Below are 27,754 nucleotides of genomic sequence, written 5' to 3'. Positions count from 1 at the left end.
ATTTCTTTGTGGTTGTTGCTAGAAAACTTCTCTACATCATGGTAATCTATATTATTGAAACTTGATTGCATCTGGAAATCTTTCAATCCATCAAAAATCACTGATTTGCCTAGATTTCAGCAAGATACTTATTTTTTTATTGATTATCATCCACTCATTTTGTTCTCTTAAAACATCCAAGGAAGTGGATGCACATATAAATATGTATCAAATGAGTGCATTAACCTCTAGATCCAAGATGAAACAGATGCATTTTCCATGAGCCATTTGAAGTATAGGTAAAAGAAAGGCTAGTGGTGGCATTAAATGGATGTTGGGGTTTATATGTTACATAGATGTTATTAATATATTTATTGGATGTTTAATTAACTTTTACTTTTGCTTTAGAAAACTAATTTTTCTGACAGTCTATTTTGAAAATATGTTCAAAATATGTATTAGTTGCAATAACTGTTATATTCAAATTATACAGGTAAAGTATGTTAAAAGTATTTAGTTTGTATATTTATTTAATTTAGTATTTTTTTCCAAAAATTAAGAAACTCTGGTTCTGAAACTTGAATATAGATCACAACCATTATATGTTTTTGAATCCTTATAATTAGAAAATAAAAGGAATAATTACAAGGAATAATATTTAACATAACTCCAAAATTATGTTAATCATGTGTATATTAATTATCATTCCACTGTTTTCATCAAAGAACTCATTAACTATAAAATTTTTGTTAAATATATCACATTGCATGACTAAATATAGAAGCACACCTTTTTAGAATGTCTTTTTTTGTTTATATTCCTCATGTAGCCAGTGTATGGGAACCTATGTTTCATCATCTGATTATACATAATTAGGCCTTGTGGACAAAAATAAAGTTGTTCTCAAGACCAAATACAAAAATCTTGTTGCAATATAAACTGTTTAGACTTTTTTACAACAGATTGTTGGTTTTTTTTCACAAGTAGGTATTTGAAATAGATTAAAATACCCCAACCCATACACAGTACTACTGTTTTCAATTCACTGCTGTAACAAATCACAGCAATTTTATTGGCTTATACCAACAAAAATTTATTATCTTACAGTTCTTTAGATCAGAAGTTCAACACAGGGCTCATGGGGTTAAAATGAAGAAAGTTGACATTCCTTCTGGAGGCTCTGGGAGAGACTCCATTTCCTTCCCTTTTCGGGAGTCTGGAGGCTGCCTACATTCCTTGATTCTTGATCTTCTTCCTCTGTTTTCAAAGCTATTGATATTGTATTTCTTTGACTGTTCTTTTCTGGTCACATCTTCCTCTAACTCCTCATCTCTGACTCCCCCATCTACGTTTAAGCACGTGTGTGATTAGTTTAGGCCCACCAGGAAAACACAGTATTTTCTCCCTGACTCAATGTCTTTGACCTTAAAATCACATCTGTGAAGTCTCTTCTGCTATTGTAAAGTATTATGTTCCCAGGTGCTAGGGATCAAGACATGCAGATATTTCTGGGCTATTATTTTCATACTACAACTAATTTAATAATATTAGATTCAATGCAAAAAAATCATAAAGTGTTAATGAATGCCATTTAAAGTTTTGCAGATTTTACTTACTTTTAAGGACCAAATAAAATGAGAAACATTGGATAATGATATGCAATAATTTAAGAAAATAGGACACAAGAGAGATAACTTTGTTATGCTGTTTTAGAATGTATTTCTTCCATATTTTCTGACTGCATAGTTTTAGAGGAAAAAGCAAGCTGTTAATTTGCTACATTGTTTATAAAGTTTTAGGATATGTCTATTGTGAGATTTACTTGAAATCAGATAAATGCATATACTTCCAATCTAATAAAGCTGTTGAAATATCCCAAAAATTCACAAGTGACATATTTCATCCTGTTGGTTTCTGTCTGAACTTCCTACAATTAGTTAGAAGAAAAATTCTTGAATAATGGAAAAGCATGAACTTATTAATGGAGTTGTTTGATATACATACTTTGATCATCAGCGATTTTGGTTTGAAAATAGTTAACTTTGCCTAATGTCAGGTGGTAGTTAGCCATTGTCAACTGAGACCATTCACTGTAAAGACAGAATATATTATATATTGACACATTGAAAATCCAATGTTTAAATGTTACTGTCTTTCAAAAGTTTTAATCTGAGGGAAAAATATAGATCTTTTTGAACACCTTAGAGGGGAACAAAAATTTTCTTTACAAAATATTGGAACCTGTAATTGAAAAAAAGAAAATGTAGGTATACCATATAAATTTTTAAAGATTTTACATATACTCATTAAAATGTGTATGCTATTGCATCGCTAATGAAGATATTTTTCTCTTCATTAAAAGATTCAGAAATAACATGCAAACTTCTCCAAATGAGTTCTTAAATTTAAAATATTGCTAAGCATACCATTGCATTGAAATTTAGGTTTAATCTGTTCTGATAATGGGGTTTCTCTGATGTGAACCAATTCATATGGAGTTGATAAATAATGATACAATGACATAACCAGAAGCCACATAAAATACAACTATCTTGGTACATTAATGATATATGGTATTAGGTATCAGCAACTAAACACAAATTATACTAGGCACATCTGAATGCAGGAAGCCTTGAAATTTATATCTAAAAATTTAAATATAAAAATTTAAATGTTTCTAGATCTTTATGCTTATATGTTTTTGTATGTTTAAGATTCACACATGATATATTTAATCAAAATTTCCGATTTGGACAATCTTCTAGTTTGCTGGACCTATTACGATTTTTCCCATGGTCTAGAATAGTCTAACTTACTTTCTTGTTGAAAACAGTAAACAAATTAATGGAAAATAATATTTCTCTAACATTTAAAACAGGAGCTGTCAAATTAAAGTATTAAAGAATCCAAAATAAATTAATATTTATGTGTTAAGCTTAAAAATAGCCAATACCAAGAATTTATTAAAATTAATTACCTTCCTAAAATTGGTAAATTTAAATGTGAACCAAAGAAGGTATGAAGTCTTTTTTAAGTACTTTGCATAGAATCACCTTGCTAAAATAGAATAAAATAATTAATAAAAAACATTTAATGGTTCCTAGATACTTCCTATCTTCTGACTGTAATTTTTTTTCTAATTAGTGTGTGTTTGGGGGTTTGGAGAGAATATGCTTCTGTTCACCTCCTGTTTAACTAAACTATCCCACAAAAGGTCTATACCTTCATTTATCTATTCCTTTTTGAGTGAACTTTCTGTGCTTTTCAAGGAATTTATCTGATTCATCTACCTTGTCAAGTTTAATGACAGAGTTGCTCCCAATATCTTATTGTGCTTTCACTATCTGTAAAATCTGGTGACGTCACCTCACTCATTCATAATGCTGGTAATTTCTTCCTTCTCTGTTTTCAAATCATTACAGAGAAGTTTTCTGTTTATTTATTTGCTCGATTATTTTTAATTTCTCAAAGAACCAGCTTTTGGCTTATTCATTTACTCTATTGTTTTGTTTCTTCTTTCATTCACTTTCACTTTGATCTTTATACTTTCCTTTCTTCTATATCTTTGGGTTTCATTTGTTTTCATTTTTCTAATATATTTGGTTGAAAATTGAGGTCATTGATTCAGACCTTTCTACTTGTCTAATAGAGGTGTTGAGTACTATTAATTTCACTTGAAGTATTGCTTTAACTGCATATATTTTGATATGTTGTTTTATTTTTCAATCAGTTCGAAATGATTTCCCTTTTTATTCTCTTTTCCCTTTTGATTTCTTCTTTGACCCATAGGTTATTCAGAAGTGTGTTATCTAAGTTCCAAACACTTGTAGATTTTCCAGAGATTGTTTAGTTCTTGAGTTCTAATTTAATACATAAAGGTCAAAGAATGTGCTTCATGTGATTTGAATCCTTTAAACTATTTTCAGACTTGTTTTATGGTCCAGAATATGATATCTCTTGGAAAAAAGTTCTGTTTGCACTTACAAAGATTGTATATTCTGCGTTTGCTGAGAGGAAGGTTCTATTAAGTCAATTTGTTTCCAGTGTTGCTCAAGTCTTTTATTTCTTTACTGATTTTTCTCTCTTCTAATTACTAAAGCGGTGTTTAAAATCCCCACTTACAACTCTGTATTTTTCCCATTGCAATTTTATCAGTTTTGCTTCCTGTATTTGAAGGTGCATGGCTGGGATTACTTTTGATAATTCATTGGGCTTTATATGTAAGATTTGTATACTTGCATGTGATATATATATAACAAAAAGTTTAAAATTAAAAAGTCATCATAAGAGGGTTAGTATTGACAATCAGTGGTTTGTCTCAAATGAAATGATGTAGAAGTCCTTATTCAAGAAAGTTCAATTTCTGTGTACCCCTCTGTTGATTTGTAATTCTATCATAATGTGGATTAATACGATAAAAAGTAAAAATAAACTTCTTAAGCTCATAGATCGTATGTCAATGAAACATAATACTTGTTTACAAAACAGACATAAACATAACAAATAACAATAAAATTCAAATTAACATTAATTGACCATGACAGATGTTGTTTTGCTCAAATTAATCACATCCCAGAAGTAAAGTATTTTTCTATTGATGTTTTTCAATTGCAAATTATCACTCCAGAGAAGAGTTCAGTCTTCCTACATGGTAAAATAATTCAACCTGACTACAACAGCAGACGCCTTGAATAGCAGTGATTAGTTTTTGTCTTAATGAAATTAGGAAATTCCAAATTAATTCTGTCAAACGTATATAATAAAATTTTAAAACATCAGCAACATATCCTCATATCTTGTTATCCCCTGTTGATAGTCAAATCATAAATATAAATTAAATAATGATACATCACAAGTCAAAACTTGAGCCTGTTTGTCACTTAGTTAAATATGTTTGCATAGATTTTTTTTTTTATTTTCACAAAATATGATATATCAATAAGAAAGAAATTTATAAATGTCTAGTGGTTATCTGAAAACATTTGCCTAGACCAATGAAGGAGAAATTGAGGGCTGATTTAGTCTCATCAATACTAAGCTGGCTGGACATTTAACTTGGGCTTCATCATGGTGAAAACACTTCTCCCTCAGACAAGGGGTCCAGGGATAATCCATGTCAAAGTCTTCATTCTGCAGTTAGGCAGTGTACCCCTGCACTCCACATGCAGCAGGCTTCCTGGCCCAAGAGTTGCATCTTGGAAATCTGTCAAAATCAGCCTTGCCTTATAATAGAGAAAAATTAAATATAAAATAATTGTGCAGAAACAATGAAGAGATAAAGATGTTTATAATTTTGCTTAAGAGATAAAGTCCCATAGCCCCTGCCTTGTTAAAAGTTGATTTAGCAACAGGTTATAGGTTTTCTTCTGCAATTTCTCTTCCATAACTAAGTATTTTAATGAAGCTGTTTGATATTTCTTGTTTCCTTTTCTGTTTTTAGATGGGAATTTATTTAAAACAGGGGTGTATGATTTCATATGTTCTATATGTATAAGAATTAAAAATTACAATTACTATGCTGTAAAATAATATAATTATTAATTATAAGAAAGGGGATTCCTTTTAGATCTTCCCACCCCCTCTTGTAATGAAGCCATGCTTAAATCCTACTCATTGCTCTCACCTTGGCTTCACTGGTATCTCTTACTGTGCTGTCATTACTTCAAAGTTTATACATTCATCGCTGCACCTGCTAGTAGTAACATGTAGAACATAGTTCTTTTTCATATTTTTTCTTACTGCTACTCCTTGTATGAAACTTCTTCCTTATAATCTTTCTTATCAACAGCCATTGCTCTTATCCATTTCCACTGTGTTTTGAACATAAATAATAGGAACTGATAAAATTTTCTTTCTTTCTTATTTTCTCCCCTTTTTACGTATTCTCTCTTTTTTTAAATGCATTTTCTGAGATACAGTCACATACTAAGTACTCATCAAAAGTGTACAATCAATAGGTCACAGTTTCATCATATAGTTGTGCATTTATCACCACAATCAATTTTTGAACATTTTCATTGCTTCAAAAACTAAAACTAAGAATAAAAATAAATAAGAACACCCAAAGCATCCCATAACCCTATCCCCCATTATTTATTTATTTATTTATTTATTTATTTTCTTTGTTTTCTTACTCATCTGTCCATACACTGGATAAAGGGAACATCAGTCATAAGGTTTTCAAAGGTTTTCACAATTATACAGTTACACCTTAAGAGCTGTGTAGTTTATACAATCATCTTCAAGGATCAAGGCTACTGGATTAAAGATCAACAGTTTCAGGCATTTCCTTCTAGCTATTCCAATATACTAAAAACTACAAAGGGATGTCTATATAATGCATAAGAATAACCTCCAGAATGACCTCTCTCCTCTATTTGACGTCTCTCAGCCACTGAAACTTTATTATGTTTATTTTCTCTTCCCCCTGTTGGTTCAAGTAGGTGGTTCAAGAAGGTTTTCTCAATCCCATGATGCCAGGGCTAGGCTTTTCCCTGAGAGTCATGTACCCACATTTTCAGGGAGATTTACACCCCTAGGAGTCATGTCCCACATAGTGGTGAGGGCAGTGAGTTTAGCTGCAGAGTTTGCTTAGAGAGAGAGGACACATATAAGCAACAAAAGAGCTTCTCTGGGGGTGACTCTTAAGCAAAATTATAAGTGGGCTTAGCTTTTTCTTTGCAGGAATGTGTTTTATATAGGCAAGCCCCAAGATTGAGGGCTTGGCCTATTAAATTAGTAGTCCCCAATACTTGCAAGAATATAAGGAATTCCCCAGATGGCAAAGTTTAATATTTCCACATTTTTCCCAAGTCCCTCGAGGAGCTTTGTAAATATATATATATATATTAATTCTCTGCCCAAATTACTCTGGGATAAATTGGGGCATCGTATTAACCTGTACAAGCCAACAAGATCTTACTCCCCATTCAAGGTTCCATGGGGTTATGGTGTTTGAATAAAGTGACCACACAAGTTAAATTACATAGTGTGCTACAGAACATATAAATTTTGCACCAAATAAGCATCTCTTCCTTTGGTCTCACACAGAAATTGAAGTTTTGAAACAGCTTTAGTATCGTCCTTTAACCTTTAGTCTTATTTGCCTTAGTCCTAACCAAATCAGCTTCATTCATATCTTTAATTGAAGTCTGATCTCTTTTTCAGGTTTTTTAACAGTTGGGGTAATACTGGCATTAATAGGTGCGGAACTCTAGCTCTGAGTTTCAGGTGTCACACAGACACCCAAGTTCCAGGGAAGGACCAGGTTGTATACAAAGAGCCCAGCATCTCAGAATTTAAAAACAACAGTAAAAACTCAGGTATATAGGTGACTGCTATAAGAGCTTACAATCTGGGAACCTTTACAGTAATCCTTCCCCTGGTAAGCTATATTCTCAAATTCAATTCTCAGTTTATACATAATATTTAGTCCATATTAGTGAAGCATTATAATATTAGTCTTTTTGTTTCTGGCTTATTTCACTTAACATACTGTCCTCAATGTTCATTCATCTAATTGCATGACTCACAGCTTCATTTCCTCTTGCAGTCACTCAATATTTCATTGTATGCATACCCCACTGTTCTCCCTTCTTTTTATCAGTCAGTGTACCCTTAGGCCACTTCCACCCATTGCAAATCATGAATACTGATGTTATAGATACCAGTGTGCAAATGTCTATTCATATCCCTGTTTTCAGTTCTTCCAATATATGCCTAATAACGGGGTTGCAGTATCATATGACTATACTTGGCCTCCAGTGGAACCCCACACTGCCCTCCATATGGGCTGCACCATTCTATTTCCTTACAAACAGTGAATAGGTACAGCCCTCTGTCCACATTTTCTCCAACACTTGCATCTGTCTGTTTATATTTTAGGCAGTTTTATTTACATACCGTACAATACATCCTAAGCAAACAATTAATGGTTCCTGGTATAGTCCTATGGCTATGCATTACCACCACTTCTATATCAGGAAATTTCCATTTCTTACACAGAGAAAGAAGAGGAGAAAACAAAATGAAGAATAAAAAATAAAAAATTAAATCAAATTAAATTAAATTAAAAGGAGAAACAACAAAAATAACACCAAGAATCCCATTCCTCTCCCTTATATCCCCCTCTTATTGGCATTTAGCTTTCATATATTGCCTTTGTTACCTTTCATGGAAGTATATAACTATAAAATCTAACTTGCATTGATTGTACTTTTCCATATACCATCCCATTTTTAACACTTTGTCATGTTGGCATTCATGTATTCTCCTTCATGCCAAAACATTCTTCTATTTGTGCATTTAATCACCACCATTGTCCACTTTCAGTTTCATTAAGTTGTACAGTCCCAATCCTTATCCTCTATCTTTCCTTCCAGTGTCATACATGCCCCAAGCCTTCCTCTTCCAACCCTACTCACACTCAGCTTTGTTCATTGTACTTACAATATTGTGCTACTATCTACCATTTTGTATTTTGGATTTTATATGTCCTATCTTCTTTAATTTTTTCCTCTCTGTCTCTTTTTCCCTTACTGGTAGTCTTCATTTCTATACTGTTCTCCAAACTCCTCTCTCCTGTCTTTTCCTATCTGCCAACAATGATCCCTTTAGTATTTCTTGTAGAGCATGTCTCTTGTTCACAAACACTCAGTGTCTGTCTGAAAATATTTTAAACTCTCTCTCATTTTTTAAGAACATTTTTGCTGGATATAGAATCTCTGGCTGGCAGTTTTTTTCTTTGAGTATCTTAAATATATCATACCACTGCCTTTTCACCTCCATAGTTTCTGCAGAGAAATCTGCACATAGTATTATCAACTATCCCTTGAATGTGATGGATCACTTTTTCTCTTGCTGCTTTCAGAATTCTCTGTTTGTCTTTGACATTTTACAATCTGATTAGTAAGTGTCTTGGAGTAGATCTATTCTATTTGGGGTATGCTGTGCTTTTTGGATCTGTAATTTAACATCTTTCATAAGAGATGGGAAATTTTGAGTGATTATATCCTCCATTATTCTTTTTACCCCTTTACCCTTCTCTTCTCTTTCAGGGACACCCATGACATGTATATTTGTGCACTTCATGTTGTCATTCCTTGAGACTCTGCTCATATTTTTCCATTCTTTTCCCTATCCATTCTTTTGTGTGTAAAAATTCAGATGTCTGTTCTCTAGTTCACTAATCCTTTCTTCTGCCTCTTCAAATATGTCATAAGTCTCCATTGTGTTTTTCATTTCTTCTTGTACCCTTCATGCCCATAAGTTTTGCCATTTGTTTTTTTAAACTTTTGAGTTCTTCCTTATTTTCACACAATGTCTTCTTTATATTCTTCATCACTTTTGCCATATCTTTCCTGAAATGCATTGATTTGACTCTTGAATTGATTTAGAATGTCAGTTTGAACATCTTTAATTAGTTGTTTCAATTCTTGTATCTCATTTGAAGTGTTAATTTGTTCCTAGTGTGACTCACAATTTTTTGTTGGTGTCTAGCATCTGGTTTCCTTGATTAATTTATTCTATGGGTGATTTTCACTCATTTACCTAGAGTTTTCTTATTGGTTGTTTTTGCTCTATATCTGTTCTTTGGCATTCAGTTCAACTTATTTTAGACCTCTAGTATAGCTTCAGTCTAACTGATCAGAATTGTTCAGCTCTTTTTATTCTGCTTCTTGCCCTGCCTATATGGAAGCTCTTTGTGTTTTTGAGGAGGGGCTGCCCAGATATGATTGACCCCAAACAGACTTCCCCAGGCCAGACAGGCACAGGTCTCAGGAGGAGGGTGTAATCAGCATCAAGTTTCCCTGAGGATGTGACCCAGCATGTTGTCAGACTATCCTGTGAAGCCTCTAGACTCTGTGCTTTCCCTTTCCTGCCCTGCAGAAGGCACTTGTCAGCCCACATCTCCCCCCTGGCATAAAGAGGTGTGATTCCTTTAATTCTCATTGTATCCAATCCCTGCCAGAGGTGTGGTTAAGGCAAGCTTAAGCTGTTTCTGTTGCCCTACTTCCCCTCCCAGTCACTGAGGTCTGAAATCTCTGAAAGAGGGCTGCCACTTGAGCTGGGCCCTGCCCCCTTTACTTGGGGGAAGATAAGCCCTTTAAGGAATTATCTCCTTCACTTGGCTCCTTACTTTATCTCTCAGACTCATGTAAACTCCAACCTTGTGGGGGACAGTTCTGACAAATGAAAATGCCTGATGCTTTCTCTAATGAGCTACTTAGAATGGTTTAAAAAAAAAGAAAGAAAAAAAGCCCCATTTTTGAGCCAGTCCCAAGCACCCCAGTTTCACCAGTCAAGAGCCAGAGTTTGTACCCAAGTCTATAGGTCCTTTTACTTGGGGCACAGCCCTTTTCCAGGGCTCAGCTGACTCCAAAAGCCTCTGTTTTTATTTAGTTATTTTTTTTTCATCAGCCCTGCCTCCTCTCTGCTGAAAGAGAACTCAAGGTTCCTTTCCTTCTTGCTCCAGGATTATCTGTACTCATAGATTGTGTAAAGTGGTCCATATGTTAATTAAAATCATGATTGGAGCCTGGTTGAGCTACCTTACCTTGCTTGCAGCAGACACTGTGTCTTTTTCCCACAGGGGAGTGTTCCAGCTCAGACTGCCATGCCAGTTCATGAGGGACACCAGCTAGGCAGTTTGGGGGCTTTACTTACAATAAGTTCTATGCTGTGGTCTCGGCCCTTTCACCCATTTCAGACCGTTGTATGAAGTGTGTTTGGTTATGCATATCCCCCAAACAGTTATTCCAGACTATTTACTAGTTGTTCCTGTCTGTTTACTTTCTGCTCTGGAGGACTTAGTAAATTCCACACCGCCCTACACCACCATCTTGCATTCTCTTGTGATTTCAGATTAAGAAAAGAAATTTATTTTTTTACAGAATATTGTGACTTTTGGGAGAGAAATGCCCTTTGATTATAGTTTTAACAACCAAAACATGAAAAATAATGAATACATTCCAAATGCTTCTGTAAAAAAAAAAATCTGTTGCACTGCTACATTTATATTTCTAAAATATAAATGTTCCTATGTGTCAACAAAGCCTGCTATTTAAAAGATGCACAAATACTATGCTAATGCATGGAGTACATTCATATTTATAAGAATGAATTTTAGCATATCTTAAGGAAAATGATAATTTGGCAAGATAATTGAAAGAATTATCACCCATCTGCCTCTCCAGGACTGTCACCCTGTTGGTTCTAATTTCCTCAACCTCTAGCATTTTTTCACTGAAAACAATTGACATGAAAGATGCAAAAGTGAAATCAACCACCCTGTCAAGCTAAAATAGCAGCACCAATGCAAAACTACTCCAAAGACCCTGCCTGACCCATTCAGTCAGGATTATTTCATGGAAAAAATAACAAATAAAAATAATTATAATCATATCTTAAAATATATGAGTGATTTTTCTCTCCTAGGTACAATTACAAGATGAGTTGCCATGATTAACTGTGATTGTTTATCTCATTCCTCCTCCACAATTAGCATGCTGCCTAATGGAATAAAGACGGTTTCTGGAATTTCAGCATTCACATGTGCATTCTAGCTAGCTAAAAGTTTGGAAGAAATGAAAGGGATGCCCTTTCTTTGGGGAAAGTTTCTCAGAACAATCACACATATGGATTGCTTACAGAAGTTTAAGGCTTGACCATATGGGTTAAGGTAGATTTGAGAAATGTAGAGTTTTAGCTCAGTGATGTGCTGATTACATGTAATTACTGAACTGTCATGTCTGGAAAGTTTCCTGCATTTAGTACTGAATATATAAACTTAACATCAGGTCTTCTGATGTGGGAGGAACTGATGAGATTTTATGAATATTATTGAGCTCTGTTTGCCACAAGTAAAGGGTTTCTAAATGGTCAGAATTTTGATGAGTGATGAAAGAAAAGAATCTCCAGTATGGCCAAAACAAATCACAATAGGTAAGATAATTTCTAAATGCATAAAGCATTGCTAAATTCTGCATTGCTATCAGGTCATAAAGTATTTTTCTACTTGAAAATAAACTTAAATGATAATATAGATAATATATTCACTGAGATAATATAACTTCTGCTCAGGGGTGTCTACTCTAAGATATTAACTACCTTAAGTAATGCTCTATCATTTTTACTGTAGATTGAACATTTTCTTCAGATTTACAACCTCTGTTTCAACATTGGAGCAAATTGGGATGCTTTATGGTGATGGGGTTAGTAGTCAGGGATGGAAATATAAGCAGACTTCTTATAGAAGTTCTTTAATTCCACAATTAATCAATACAAATATCTAAAAAGGTATACATGTATAAAATATTTAAAGTGTAGAAAACTCACAGTAAATTGGAAACGGAATTTCTTCTTATCAATTGTTAATGTTTGTCTGTATGTGTATACACTTACACACATGTATATGTATATATATATATATATATATATATAATTTTCTACTTAAAAATTTGAAATGTTGTATTTAAAAGTTTAAGAATCAGTGATATTATATGGAATTATTGAGTAATAGTTGACATTCCTTGTCAGTTAGGGAAATCCATTAAAAAAGACCATTTTAAATATAGAAAATAGAATGTTGCTAAGAAGCCAAACTTTTGCAGATTCTTGACAAGCATTCTTTGTCCCATAATGTAAAAAATAATCCCACTTATCTATTTAAATAAAGAAAAAAAATTGCTGCACATTGTATCTAATATTAAGATAAATACCAGTTCAAAACAGTTATTTTTACTATTATTTTATTTGTTAGCATTGGGAAAAAGTGTATTAAAGTCCATTCCACTCTAAAAATCTATTAAATTATGAAATTGTGCAAAATTGAATGCATACATTCCATTTACTATTAGTGGAAAACACAAAATTAAAATATATACAAGAAGTTATATGTCTCTCAATTCAGCAGAAAGAGCAGTAGAGGCAGAAGAAACCCAAAAGGTCATACATATTCATTAATCTGGGCATTCCTTCACAGATTCAACTGAGAACCGTCAAGTATCAACAGCAGAAATAAAGGGGAACAAAATGATCACAAAGAACAATTGATCACAGATTGAAATGAGATGATCTAGTGACCAGATAAGTATTTAAAAGAATCCAGAGTATTTTCAGTACTTACACTCATTTTAAAAAAGACAATATTATGGATAAGGAGAAATCAGATCACAAGAAATAAAGTAAGGAAATTACATATATAATCAATAGAAGTTAATCCTTAAGGACAAAAGTTTGAGACATTCTTAAAGTATATCTATCCAACTCCAGTATGTATCAGAATTAGCTGTAGAGCTTATTAAAACATAGACAGCTGGGACACACTGCAGAATTTCTGATTCAGTAGATTAGTGGTGGGAACAGAGAATTCCTTTTTCTAAGAAGTTGCCAGGTTCCGCTAATGTGCTTGTCCAGTGACTACTCCTTAAGAACCATTACTTAAAATCATAATGAAAATAAAAAATAAATGGAAAGTAAGAGAAAAGTATTGAGAGGCTTGCAGCAACATCTGGGAAGACAAATATTTGTCATCTAGCAAGAGAAAAAGAATGAAAACTCCCAAAACAAATACTGCAGTTGAGGAAATAAAAAGTAATAAAAGAAAAAATTATCATACAGAAAATACTTGAATGTTCAGAATAACAGAATATACAAGTTGCTGATTAGGGTTTCATAAAAGACTCACTTTTAAAAATGCTTTAAAATTATTAGAATAAATAATGAATATTTACATTATGGACATAGAATTATATCCCAAATGCATCAAACCCCTGAAAAAGAAGAATAAGGGCATATGCATACGGAAACAAAAGCAAAACAAAACACACCAACTTCAAGTATATTTTGTGAAAGAAACTATTTAAAGACCCTCTCTAGCAAAGTGAAAATGGAACCCAAAGAAAAAGTCATACTTTCAAGAACAGTGTACTTATACAAACAGGGCAATGGAAGACATCTCAGGATGAGAAGTGTCTCCTAAATTAAGAAAATCAGGATACATTACATAATTCAACATGTAAAACATTAAATACATTAAAAGAATGTATATTAATACATTTTATGTTTACAAAAGATGGAGAGATGAAGGACTGGGATGAACTTGATAAGGAGGAGTTGTGTAAGAAATTGGTAATCCGCATATGAAACTAACTCATAGAATACTTCTAAGAATTTTTTGCCATATAACAAAAGGAAAAGCATTTGATATTTATTATTCAATTTTTTCCTTTGACAGGCACATTTCATGATATCCCTATTTTATAAATCCAGATACTTTCATTATGTAATAATGCAAATACTTTATTATATTCCAATTTTTGCAATCTATCTAAAATTAAAGCATAGACCAATTAATAAATTTCAGATGTATGTAAACATAATAATATTTTTCAAGGAAAATTAATGTTAAAGTGTTAATATTTGGAAGTAGGGTAGATACAAAGAAAAGAGTAGGAGAGAGATGAAAGGCAAACATTTTCTCTTATACAGAATTTCATGTAAGTACAGGAGGTTTTTCTCAAAGTTTATTATCTTGAAATTCAAAAATAGCAAAATATACATTACTTATAATAGCATGTAGATAACTCCTTACCAATAACCTATCATTTCATAACATGATATATTATTTGAATTCTCATTTCAAAAAGCAAGGGCTATTAGAATATCAGTATTCCTTCTGAATATTTTCTCATGCTGTTTTACCTTTATTATCCTTCTCTCATAGTAATCCATCTTACTTGAAAGACACACAAAATCTCCCAAAAAGTGAGGAAAGTTTAGACTGAAAGTTCATTCACCTCAGCATTCTATTTCTGTTAACATAATGAAATCAAGGAAAAGAGATAAAATATGCTCCAAATTAAGTATCTTAAACTTATACTTTACTCCCTGAAATGTATCAAATACATTCACCTCACCCTCATTTGCTGTCTTCATTATATCCATTATCCACCCTTGACCATAGAAATATGTTATCTTTATTTTGCATAACATGAAAACCATATATAATTCCCAATTTCAAAACTACCATGTCTTTTAAATGAAAGGGGATGATATTTTCCAACATGAGTTCTTTTCAAGCAAAAAAAAAAAAAAAATCTACAGAGAAGATGTAAGTTATTAAGCAAATTGAAATCCTTGCTGTATTTATTCTAGGCATTGCTGGCGATTCAATATAATTTAAGACTGTCAAATTGCTTTTGAGGAGGTAGTGCTTTTTACAATTTCAATTTTCATGGAATCCTGAGGATCCAAATTCAGAAATCCAGTTTGTTCATTAGATGGTGCCATTTCAGCAGGCGGCATGGGATTCTCTTTGAGTCATTTGCTTTAGTGATGAGGCACATTCTGTTATATTAACATCATCAAGACATGAAAAGTAATTGTGCTCTTCAGAGACTCTTTATATTAACATAGAGTAAATGACTCCAGTTTTATTTAAAACAAACAAAACATAAATTGATAGGAAAATGTTACCGCTAAAGTGTATACTTTGTTTTGTACTTCGATGCTTTCTTACTTTGATGCTTAGAAGAAATGGTTTCACAAGTTAATACAACTTACTGGCTCATGCTTATTCATGAAGGAGAGAAGCGCACCCCCTCTGAATAGCTCCACACAGGGAGATTCTTCTAGCCTGCTCTGAATCTTGAAACTTAGAAATGAATAAAGCCCCAAGTGAGTTTTGTGCAGAGATAGAGGAAATGAAACTTACACTCGAGGTCCTGCTGTTCTGCTTACAATCCATATATGCCACGTCTGAATGAGACGTGTCTACCTACAAGCAGTATTTGTAGTCTTGCTGCTGTAACTGTAAGGTATTAAAACAGTTACTACTAAAATCTGTGTAACTTGTGAAGAAATTATTATATAAAACTACAAGTGTCTCTTTTGTGAATAGGTGTCTCATTAGTTTGCTGTAGGAATCATGTAAGTTTATATATAAAATATTTTTATACATAATAGGAGACCAATAAAATTTTTGTTGTAGTATGTTAAAAGTTCCAAAACACAGATGTGTTTCTCTTACATTGAAAAGTTATATCTTTCCTATATTAGTATGAAGGGTTAAGTGTTAACAAGAGAAATAAAATATTTAATAGACAATTCTATGGCTCAATATATAAAATTACTAGTAAATGTAAAATTTTATGTCAAAATGGAGGATGGAGACACCAGTCAGTGAGGGGGAGACATTGGTGATGACTGCACTTACAGAGGGAGAATTTACCTTGTAGGAATACCAGTGGCCTGAAGGAAGAACTGGAGACACAACTAGAACACTGCAAGGCTGTTCTGAGTTTCTCAGTCCAGGGACAGGCATCCCAAATCAACTCTTCTTTTCCAGCTACAGCCTGAACTATCCAGAAATATAAACTGGAAGATCTCTCTTACTTGCAAGTAACAAATGCCAGGAAAGGGGATGCACCAGAACAGCTTGGACTGGTTATCTACTCCTGGAAAACTAAAGTGACCAAAATATAATTAGTTTGTTCCTACTGAAAGCCATAAGGAAGAGAAGTGAGGGTTAAATGCTTCAGGAAAAAGGAGTAGGTGTGGCTGAAAGGCCAGAGTCACCACAGAATGCAGTATTCTGTTTTAGTGAGAACAGCACTCAAAATGAGGCCAGTGTGTAAATACTGGTTATTCTCAGTGTTCATATTTTACAGTGTTTTATTTTTCTCCCTCATTTTATTTGCATTTTATTCCACTGTTCTTTTTCAAAACCATTTTCAACAATTTATGCATTTTAAATTCATTATTTCCCTAAGATTTATAATTTATGTGCAAGCCCCCACCCCTGCAGCTCACTTTCTAGTTGAACATACATAGTTCAACCTACAGTTCTCAAAAGAGAAGCCAATGTTAAATAGTAAGTATGACTCCTCTAATCAAAACAATTTAAAATTCCAGTAAAATATTATCTAGCTACTGTCCTTAATTAAGATGAAATATTTAGAATATGTCTTCTTTCAGGCCAATCCAACTCTCACCTCCTGGTTTACTCCTGAAATACTTGCAAATTAAAGTTCTAATTTGCCCTTATGATTTCCATTATGAGAAACTTTTCTGCTTGAAGAATCTTTTTTTTAATTTCACATATCACAGTGCACACACATTCTTATATTTTTTATATTTCTAGATTCAGGTCACAATACAAGAAATGGTAATTTTCTTTTTATGTCATCAATTTACTTCTCTTTCTGATGAAATCTTCATATAGTTACAACATGTCAAGTAATTTGCCATGAAATATTTTCTTGTTTGTTTTTGTTTTTAATTTTTTTTTTACATTTTTATTGTGAAATATAACATATATACAGAAAAGTGATAACATTCAAAGTATGATGAAACAAGTGGATAGAGAGCAAATTTCAAAGAATGTTTGCCATGAATGTTTGGATTGGTGTAAGCCATCTGATGGTTGCATGTATAGAATTATCTTACCTCTGCTTTCTGGCAGGTGAATTTTTCCTTGACTGAGTATACTTCTTGATAAAATTTCTTTTATTTCAAAGAGATTTAATGCTATTGCATGTCTTTCTTTTATGCCTATTTACTTCCTTTCCTTCAATCCTACCCTTTTGCTATGAAGAAGATTATTGGGACAATTGAATAGGATGTATAGATTAGAAAGTATAATGAATCAATGTTAATTTCTTCATTTGGATATGTTGTCATTATGTAAAATTGTCACTGTAGAAAATGCACACTAAAGATTTAGGGGTTCATGGAACTTGATGTCAATAACTTACTTTGAAATTACTCAGGAAGAAGTTCTCATGTAATTATTGCAACATTTATAAGAATGTAATTATTTCAAAATAAATGAAATAAAAGTAGTTCAAAATATATATATTTCAAAATGTTGTGGCATTAGCTACTGGATTCTATTAAAAATATATAATTCTATGTGGCTGGTTGTCTTTTATTTGTAAGTTGACTGTGATTTGTATATACAAAACTGCAAGATTCTTCTTTACATGGAATTCAGAAATTCTATCAAAATGGTTTTAGAGTTGGTCTTTTCTGAATAATTTGCTTGATTCAGTGTGCAGCATTATCAAAGAGGAAAACTCAAGCCTTTACTTAGGTAAATTTTCTTCTACTTTTTATTTTTTCATAGGTTTTTCTCTCATAGAAATCATTAAATGTATCTATTACGTATGCTTTATCTTGTTTTTCACATCTCTGTACCAGTGTGCATGACTTTCCTTAATCTTTCACTCTACATGTACTACCCTTCTGTATGTTAGGTATTAATTCAAATTCATTATATGAAACAAATGTAAAATAAAGCAAAAATCTTGAAATCTTGCATAGCCATCTGTTTGAGAGGATAATATTTCAGATATTTAGCTCTTTTCTAGCTGTCACTTGTATTCTCTTATAAAGGTTTGGCTTAAGACATCGATGAAAAGAAAACTGTAATTTTACAGCACAAAAGCTTTTAAACATACAGATTTCGAATTTATTTTTAACTGTTCTACTTTGTTCATACTTACAAAGCTGTAAATTATTACCTCCCTTATTAATCTTCAGTGATAACAATAGTTGTATACTGAGTTATCTTCAAAAATTTTTGCACAGATTGTCAACAACAACACAGTATTTCAAAAATGCTATTACAATGCACCATATATCATAGAAAAATTATGTGAGCTATCAAAACATAATGGCTGTCTTCTTTTTCAAATAATCACTTTAGTGATCTCATCCTTTTATTGAATGTTTATAGCTTTTCTTCAGAGTAATCATTTGAAACACACAGCAATGAAAAACTATCAGTTACTGAATCAGAGTTGTCATGTAACTGTTCTTTTTCTTTAACTTTTTCCTGTCTTTCATTTATGTTTTTCCTAAAACCCTTACTCCTAGTGATCTTTGGTTTACTCCTGTAATTTAAAGGCATTATTAGAAAAATAAATATTATTAAATGAGAAATATATAATGGTGATAAAACTAGCAGTAATGACCCATGCAAAAAAGACAATTGTTTTACATGCTTTTTTTCATTCCTTCACTCACTGAAAAGGTATTTATTTGTTACAGGCACTGTTGTAAATAGTGATGATAAAGCAGGGAATAAAACAAAAAAAGAGTCCTGCTTCTCTTCAATTACATAATGATAATGGATAAATTGTAACATTAAAGTCAAGGCAGTCTTAAATGCCTGTTATTTATTCAATGATACTGAGGAAGCCACTGAAATAAAGTATGGAAATTTAAAACAGTTTGAATTCTGAGCAAGGCAGTAAAGGAATTTCTTACATTTTACAAATTAATAAAGTGAATATGATTTACAAAAATTTCCTTTAACATTATATATACATTATTACAAAGAAAAATTGTTTATGATATATAATTTCACCAGCTTCTATTTTACCAGGGCTATCTTTCTTTTCAAAATATAACATTGAAGAAGACTTATTTAGGAAGATACATGACCCAAAATACACTTTTTCTTCCCCTTTTTTAATCACACTCATCTACACACACACACACACACACACACACACACACACACACACACACACACAAGCACATATGAGTGTATATTTGTTAAAATTTGCCTGACTTTTTACAGAATATTATACCCATTCCCCACTATGAACCCTGACTTCTCAAACTCAGTTTTGACGGAAACTTTCCCTCATCTTCAATCCCTTGCTTTCAAACAGACCATCAGATTCTGACGGGTCCATTGAAGGGATATGAAGAATTTTCTTGTATTATAAGTAAGACAGACTTTAGCAGAAAATGTGTTCTGGCTGCATTTCCTCACTCCTTTCTGTCTTTAATGCGAATGGCACCTAGAGCCCAGGAAGCTTTCCTGTGACCATGAAGTCCTGTGAAAGAAGACAGACTGCCAACAGTCAAAGAATGGAAAAAAGAAAAAGGTACAGATTTCTTTTTTGTATGTGTGATCCTTATTTTTTTTATTAGAGAAGTTGTAGGTTTACAGAAAGATCATACTGAAAACAGAGTTCCCATATTACACCCCCCCCCAATTATTATCACTTTGCCTTAGTGTGGTACATTTGTTACAATTGATGAAAGATTATTATCATTGTGCTATTAACTATAGTCCATGGATTAAATTAGGGTTCCCTGTATGTGTTGTTACAGTCTTAGTTTTTTTTCAATTTCTATTCTAGTAACACATATACAACTAAAATTCCCCTTTTTAACTATGTTCAAATATATAATTCAGTGCTGTTAATTATGTTCATAATGTTGTGCTACCATCACCACCATCTATTACCAAAACTTGTTAAAGAAACAAGGAATGCCCTTAATTTTTACTACTACCACTCATAATAATAAAATAATGCCAATTTTTTCTAATACATATTATTATGCATCATATATTTTCTCACAGTGATAAAAATAATGGCTGACAGCTTCCACAATTTAATGAAAGACTTGAATATACACATACAAAAAATTCAAATCTCCAATTGTTCCAATAATGTCCTTTTGGGCATTTTCTCCTCCATTACTGTGTACAGTGTGGGATCATGTGTTGCATTTACTTGTCATTACTCTTTTAGTCTCTCTCTCTTTGTAATTGTGATAACACATATACAACTAAAATTTCCCATCTAAATCACTCTCAAGCATATGAGTCAGAGTTTATCCTGTTCAGAGATTTGAACTTTTTGTATGTGTATATTCAAGTATTTCATTAAATTGTGGAGGTTGTAAGTCATTATTTTTGTGATAAACTTCCAGACAGGGGTGAAATTCCAAGCTCTTTATATGGTCTTCAAAGACCTTGTAGGTGAGGGAGGTGGAGTTTTTTTATAACACAGTGAGAATGAAATTTCTGCTTCCCTACTCTGTCTTCTCAGCTCATTGGGGGTGGGGGGTAGTTTTGGGGTCTGTGATTACAGCTTTTCTGGGGTAAAAGTCTATACTCCCCACTAGTCCTTTGCAGACATGGGTGGGGGGTGTAGCCACAGTTTTTTTTTGTAGTATTTGTTTGTGGTATAGTGGTTACCATCTAAAAGTTTTCTGATGAGCTAGGCTGCTACTTTCCTGAACAGGCTTTTGTGAGACATCATTTTTCTCTGTGTTTTGGCAGCTCCTTGTTGCCTGCTTCTTCTGCTCCATATCTAGGATATATAAGGCAAAATCCAGGGCACTCATCATGTTGCACTTTGGATCACCAAGGCCCTAGTCAGTCTGCCTTTGTCTCTCCATCTTTCAGAGTCTCCTTATGCTTGTTTTATATATAATTTCCAGAGTTTAGGGTGGCACTTAATGGTAGGAATAGGGGGAAAAAATGTCTATTCCTTCTTCCTGTATGCAGAAGTCAAAATGAAGATTATATTTTTACTGGCAATATGAAATAAAATCACCTATCCCCAGCTCCATTTTTAGCCAAGAAAGTAGTCAACTGATACAATTAGTAAAAGGAAGATGTTCTTTCATTTACAGTGAATGTAGAAGGCTTTATATATATATATATATATATATATATATATATATATATATATATATATAAGCCAGAATGGAAAGTGCTAAATAACATTCTGCTTAGTTTATATATTTTAGTTAACATAGCATAAGTTCAAACTACTATATATTGGAATAATATAGGTATATTGGAATGTTTATGGAAATCAATTAAAACTAATATTAAAAAGTGAAGTATTGAAAAACTGCAGAGAAGGATTTGTCTTTATTTTGCTTTTCATCAATAGTATTCCTCCTCATTTAAATGCCAGAAATCATAGAATTTTGAGCTTATTCGTCCCTTAAGTAGAGAAAGGGAGATCCAGGCTGATTAGAAAAGCTGTTGATATTCAGCAAATTTTAGACTTCTATGAAATATTCAATACCCCAAGCGGGATTTGAAATGTCAGTATAGGAAAAAGTAACATGCCCTCTTAAATATCACAGATGGAAAAATAAAGTAAATCTAAAAATAGAAAATAATAGATCTTTTTCTGCCAAAGGTGGGAAGAAATAGAGGGAAAACTCTGTACCTCACCTACTGTTCTATGCAAGATTGAACCATTTTCTGAGCACTTTATTGTCCATGCCTCTACCCTAAGCAGAAAGGGCAAAGGGCACCGCTACCCATTTATCTGCAGACAGACGGCTTACTATGAACCATGGGGCAGCAGGTAATGAACAGCTGCTCACTCCTGTGGACAAGAGGGCAGGGAGGAGCACACTCCTGGTGTTGATGTGGAAAAATGGGCAGCAAGAAATAATTAATTGGAGTATAAACTGTATACAGTAGTGAGCATCCAGAACCTTCTTGCACCCAATGTAACTAATTATCCTACCACAGAGATTACCATTTCATTGCATATTTTCAAAGCAAATTTATAGCAGAAATGTGTGTTTCTGTGTGTGTGTGTGTGTGTGTGTGTGTGTGTGCATTTGTTTCCGTTTGGGGGACAAAGTAGTATATGCAGCTCTAAAGTGGAATAGGTAAGTCTTCCACTGCTTTACACTATATACTTTTTGAGGGTAGAAATAATGGCTATTTGCTTCCCATTGAGTCATTAGCATCCAGCACAATAGCACAAGCCCAGCATTTAATGAATATGTGTTACTGAATGTATGAAAGAAAATTGTACATTAAGGAAGAAAAGTACTTGTTGCTTTACTTATGTTTCATGTAGCAATATAAATAAGATCCTTCATTGACTATCATGCATAGATTAAGACATTTCAGAGTACTATTTGAAAATTTTGTTTCTTTATATTCAGCAACTTGAAACAGTTCTTTATGTGTAAATTCTCAAAGAAGGACTACATAGTTTTGTTTTGTTTTTAATTTCCCTTTTAATTTTAGTTTCTTCAAATTTTATTTTTCAATTTGAATTTGAATTTGAATGCAAAAATGAAAGCTATCATCGTAAAGCTCTATTTAAATGATCGTGATTAATCATGGTCAAAGAAGTTAACTTGTTCTTTGTCTAGATTTCAAAGCACCCCCAACAATACTTCCTAAAGCTCTATTTTTAGCATTTCTCTCGAACACTTCCATCAAAGATATGCGGAAGATTTTGTCAGCGGATTTCCTTCTTGTTTTCTTCTTTTCTCTTCTTTTGTCCTTTCTTCAGCTTCAATATTCAAGTACAATCAACCTGTTACCCTTAAGTATATTCTAATATTTTCAGTTGCATAAACATGCTTGAGTTTCACTGCATGCAGTCAAACAAATGACAACTGGTAATCTTTTTATTGAACACTAGTTTTAAGTACGGTGCAAGGTAAAAATAATGTCCAAAAACAATGAATACAACTACAAATATTTGTATTTTTTGTGTGCCTGCATGTGTATATGTGTAAATGTGTGCAAAGAGTGAACTAACTAGCAAGTAGGGGTGCAAGAATGAAATAAGAAATGTTTGGCCTTGTCAATTTATATTACAAGATAACTGAGTGTCTTCTTGTCTTACATCTTCCATCAAAGGTCTCATTAGCTTTTAAGACCTCTCTGCAGATTTTAGAAGATAATCTGAAGTCATGATAGATGTGATTTAGTACAGAGTGAACAGAATTTATAAAGTAAGGTCATTCCTTCTAAATTTTTCTTTCAGGTTGGTGCAGAAAAGAATACACTTTATTTTTAGTTATATTTTGTTTCAATGCAGTAGTATTTTATTAACTATTACGTAGGTTCCAGTTGAAAGGATTTTCAACTGAAGTGATTGAATTGGGATTGAACTAAATTTCAGATATTATACATGAGCTTCAATACAGATAAAATATTGGATGAGTCTGACTGCTTTTATTGAGCAAGTAAAGTAGTCAATCAAGGACCTTTCCAGGAAAATATAGGCCTTGAAATTTTGATACTAACTTTTAATTTGAAATGTCAAAGAGATTTTGGCTTGTTAGGCAACTTCTTCAAATACTCTTCAAGTATATGTATAAATCCTGGAGAGTGCGGAAAATTATTAGATGTAAATTTTCCCTAAGTGGAAAACATATTTTCCCCTAAGGGATACAAACACACAGAAAACACTCAAAAATATAGGTAGATAGAGATCCAAATGGGATGGCTGGTAACTAAACATAGGTAATCATGAAGGCTATTACAACTTCAGAGTCATACCAATTTAACAGGAAATTGTTAATTAACTATTACGTAGGTTTCAATTGAAAGGATTGTTCATTTCACTAGGAAATCCTAGGATTTTCAGTCACTGTGGTTTTTAAGCCTTCATGGCTCCTGAACATGAACTTTTCTACTTCTTCCACTTGAAACAGGTATATGGGTGATGGCATGAGGCTGGGAAGCCAGGGGCATAGGGTATATGCACTCTAACTGGGTGTGCTATGCAGCAATTTTCATCTGCTATCTGAGATTCTATTATATTCTCTAGTCAAAATAAATCGGTGCTCTATTTGGCTAATTTTAAATTCTTATGACTCTATGAAATATTTACCCATTATGTTTTCTATGATTTATTATTGGTATAAAAGGAAATAAGTTGCTTTGGTGTGTTTATCTTTCAACTTGCCAATTTTATGAGCATGATTACTAGTTTCATTACTGTTTTCATTCATCTTCCCTAATATTTTAGACAAACTATAAACAATATGTGATTGTGATTTTTTTACTAATATATTTATACCTCTGTAGTCATCATATTGCAACAAAGAAAACCTCCAAAGGAGTTTATAACTGTGATTATAAGCATTCTTGTCTTCTTTCTGTCTTTGCCATTTTTAGTATTTAAACTCCAGTGTATACTTATAGTAGATATATCTAGTATATATACTTTAAAAATATGGCATCTCCTCTGATCTTTAGTTATAATATTTGTGATGGATGAAGAGGTTTATCTACTATTTTGAGGTATCTATTAGGAAATCAGTATTGCTTTGCTTGCTTTTCCCTCAATCTTGTTAAATTAAGGAAATGCAACATCAGAATCACAATCCATACAACTAAACCATCCTTGAATTTCTGAAATAAATTTATGGTTTTATTTATCAGGAATATTATTAACAGGCAATTCTGGCAGTTAATTTGAGCAGTAATGGATTTATCATATTCCATTAGGCAGTTGTTGGAATATCTGGGAGGGCAAGGCAACCGGACTGTATGCTTCTCAACCAAAAACAATGCAGTCAGGAGGAACAACTCTCTAGACCACTGCCCTCTGTAGTAGAAAGGTATGCCCACTGTAACCTGTTTCTTTCCAACGAGATACTAGTGACTGGGTAGTAATTCCTTTACCATAGTTGGCCTAAGAGTGCCTAATGTCACTGCTACAAGAAACGGTCACCCAATACGTGGTCACCAATTTACATTGCTTGCTTCCATACCTTAATGACTTTCTCTTGTACTTCTGCTTGAAAACATCCAGGTCATATGAACTCAATCTCCAAGCACTTTATTAAATATTATTAGTTAGGTTAGAGTCGATTCTAAGTGAGTCTCTGAAATCTCCCTACACTTCTTCCTAATTTACATTTTCCAATAACAGACATATCAACCAGCACCATGCTCCCATGCAGCATAACATTACTTTCCTTCTCATAATCATAAACCCATTCTCTCCCTGAGAATGAAAATCAAATTATCAGTCACTGCATATCTCTGTGTGCAATGTTCAGATCTCCTCTGTTAAAAATCACAATCTAGCCTGTAATATATGAACTAAATTAGAAACCACACAATCCAGCCCTATATTAAAGAATAAGTGAAATGGAGCAGGAAGAAGGCTAAATATATAATCATACAATAAAACAAAACACAAAGAGCATGGGAGGAATTATGGGTGACTATTACAGTTCTTGTTTCTGAAACTTATTCACAATGATATAAGGATTTTTAACATCATGAATGATCCAAGATTGTATTCCTGAGTGATATATATCCTTGGAGGCTTTTATCCTCAGATGTAGTAGTATCAAATGCTTTTATTCTCCCATGCCCCATTAGGTAATTGCAGCTTTTTTTTAATTTTTAATCAGATTTTTTCAATATAAGCAAACCAATAAACAATGTTCCCCATCTCTCCACTCCTTTCCCCGTCTTTCACTTCCTCTCTTTTCCTTTCTCTTTTCTTTTCTCCTCTCTCCTCCTCATCTCCTCTCATCTCTGCTTTGCTATCCTCTCTTGAGCTACATCTCCTTCTCCTCTTCCTCTTCTCACTCTTTCTTCTTGTTCTTATTCTCTTCTTTCTTGTTGTTGTTCTCCTTCTTGTTCCTGTTCTTCTCCTCTTCCTCTTCCTCTTTCCTCTCTCTTCTCCTCTCCTTCTTTCCTTCCTTCTTTTCTCTCCCTTCCTTTCTTTCTTCCTTTCTTTCCTTTTCTTATTCTTCTCTTGTTTTTTTCTTCTCTTCTTCTCTCTCTTCCTTCATGTTCTGCTGTTCCAGCAGCAAAACATTCTCTCTCTCTCCCTCCCTCCTCCTTTCTCTCACTTTCTGTTATGTTTTCCAACATGATGAGAATTCCAAATAATCCCCAACTGGCACTCCAAATGCACCATTTAATATATTCATTTTTTTTCCCTTGGAAGACTCAATTCACCACTGGGTAGGCATAACAAATCTGAGTAATGTTATATTGCCAACAAAGCTCAGAGAACAAGTACTTTTTAACTTTTTGGTAAAAGTAAAAAAACAAGGTGTTTCCAGTTGACTTTTATTTTAAGAATGCATGCTGATGTAACTTGGACATCTGTACTCCCCATAACTTCATGGAGGCCTTAATTTTAATGGGGTTTATGTCTCATACTCTAGCAGAAGGATGTTTTACAGAGACACCATGTTCACCTCATTATTCATACCTAGAAGTTTCTATAAGCAACAAATCATCATTTAGTGAATCAGCCTGATTTCCCAAGGGACAATTAGACAATTGAGTTCACACCTGTGAAAAAAATTGCAGCACATATCCTGATAGTGTTTGTGACATTGAAATAAAACAATTAAGTTATACTTCCTACACTATTATATTGGGGAAAAGTAAACTTATTTTATTGTAATCTGAAAAAAAATTTTTCATTAAATAATTGCAAAGTAGAATCCAGGGAGTTATTTTGATTTTCTCCAATAAAAAGAACATAACTAGAAGGTCAACTTCAATTGGGCACACCATCTTATTCAAATTTCAATAATTCTTTGTCAGAATCTAAGGAACATATAATCTTGGTACAGGCCAAATTGGGGCAAGGGATAGCAACTTTCAATCCTGCATCATTCATGATTTTAACAGTGATGTTCGTGTGGAATTTTCTCTATAAGTACGGTGCTACTGCCATGGTAGCAAAGAGATGAAATCCTGCTTGAGGTCATATATTTAAAAACAGAGTATTTGGGAAGTATATACATCTTCATAAACTGTGCATGATCTAAACTTATTTCTCTAATCCAGAATACTCAATATACATTCCCACACAAAATTCCAAGTTTTGTTAATAAAAATTATGTTAATATTGCATTTTCTGGAGTATAAGCATTGTAGTTCTAAGTTTGACTTGGTCATTAGTTATGTGTGTTAGGCTGAGATCTACCTCATTTCCTGGGTCTGCAGGAATGGGTGTGGATAGTAGCTATTACTGAGAAGCCAGGTATCTCAGGTGAAGTAACTGAACATTCTCCAGACAAAATATCAACAGCATCATGAGATAGAAGAAGAGCTTAAGTAGCTCTTAAATGAAACTCAGTAGTGTTGGGGTAGTTCAGAGTGACCAAAATACCTGGATTTTAATAAATTTCTCTCTTGCAATTTAGAGTTCCAAATTTCCTCAATTAATGTTCCAAATTCTACTTAGCAATTTTGTGAGGCATT

Source organism: Choloepus didactylus, chromosome 12, assembly GCF_015220235.1.
Source record: "Choloepus didactylus isolate mChoDid1 chromosome 12, mChoDid1.pri, whole genome shotgun sequence".
In the NCBI taxonomy this organism is placed as follows: Eukaryota; Metazoa; Chordata; class Mammalia; order Pilosa; family Megalonychidae; genus Choloepus; species Choloepus didactylus.
The sequence above is the reverse complement of the archived record's forward strand: the minus strand, read 5'-3'. Positions refer to the sequence as shown.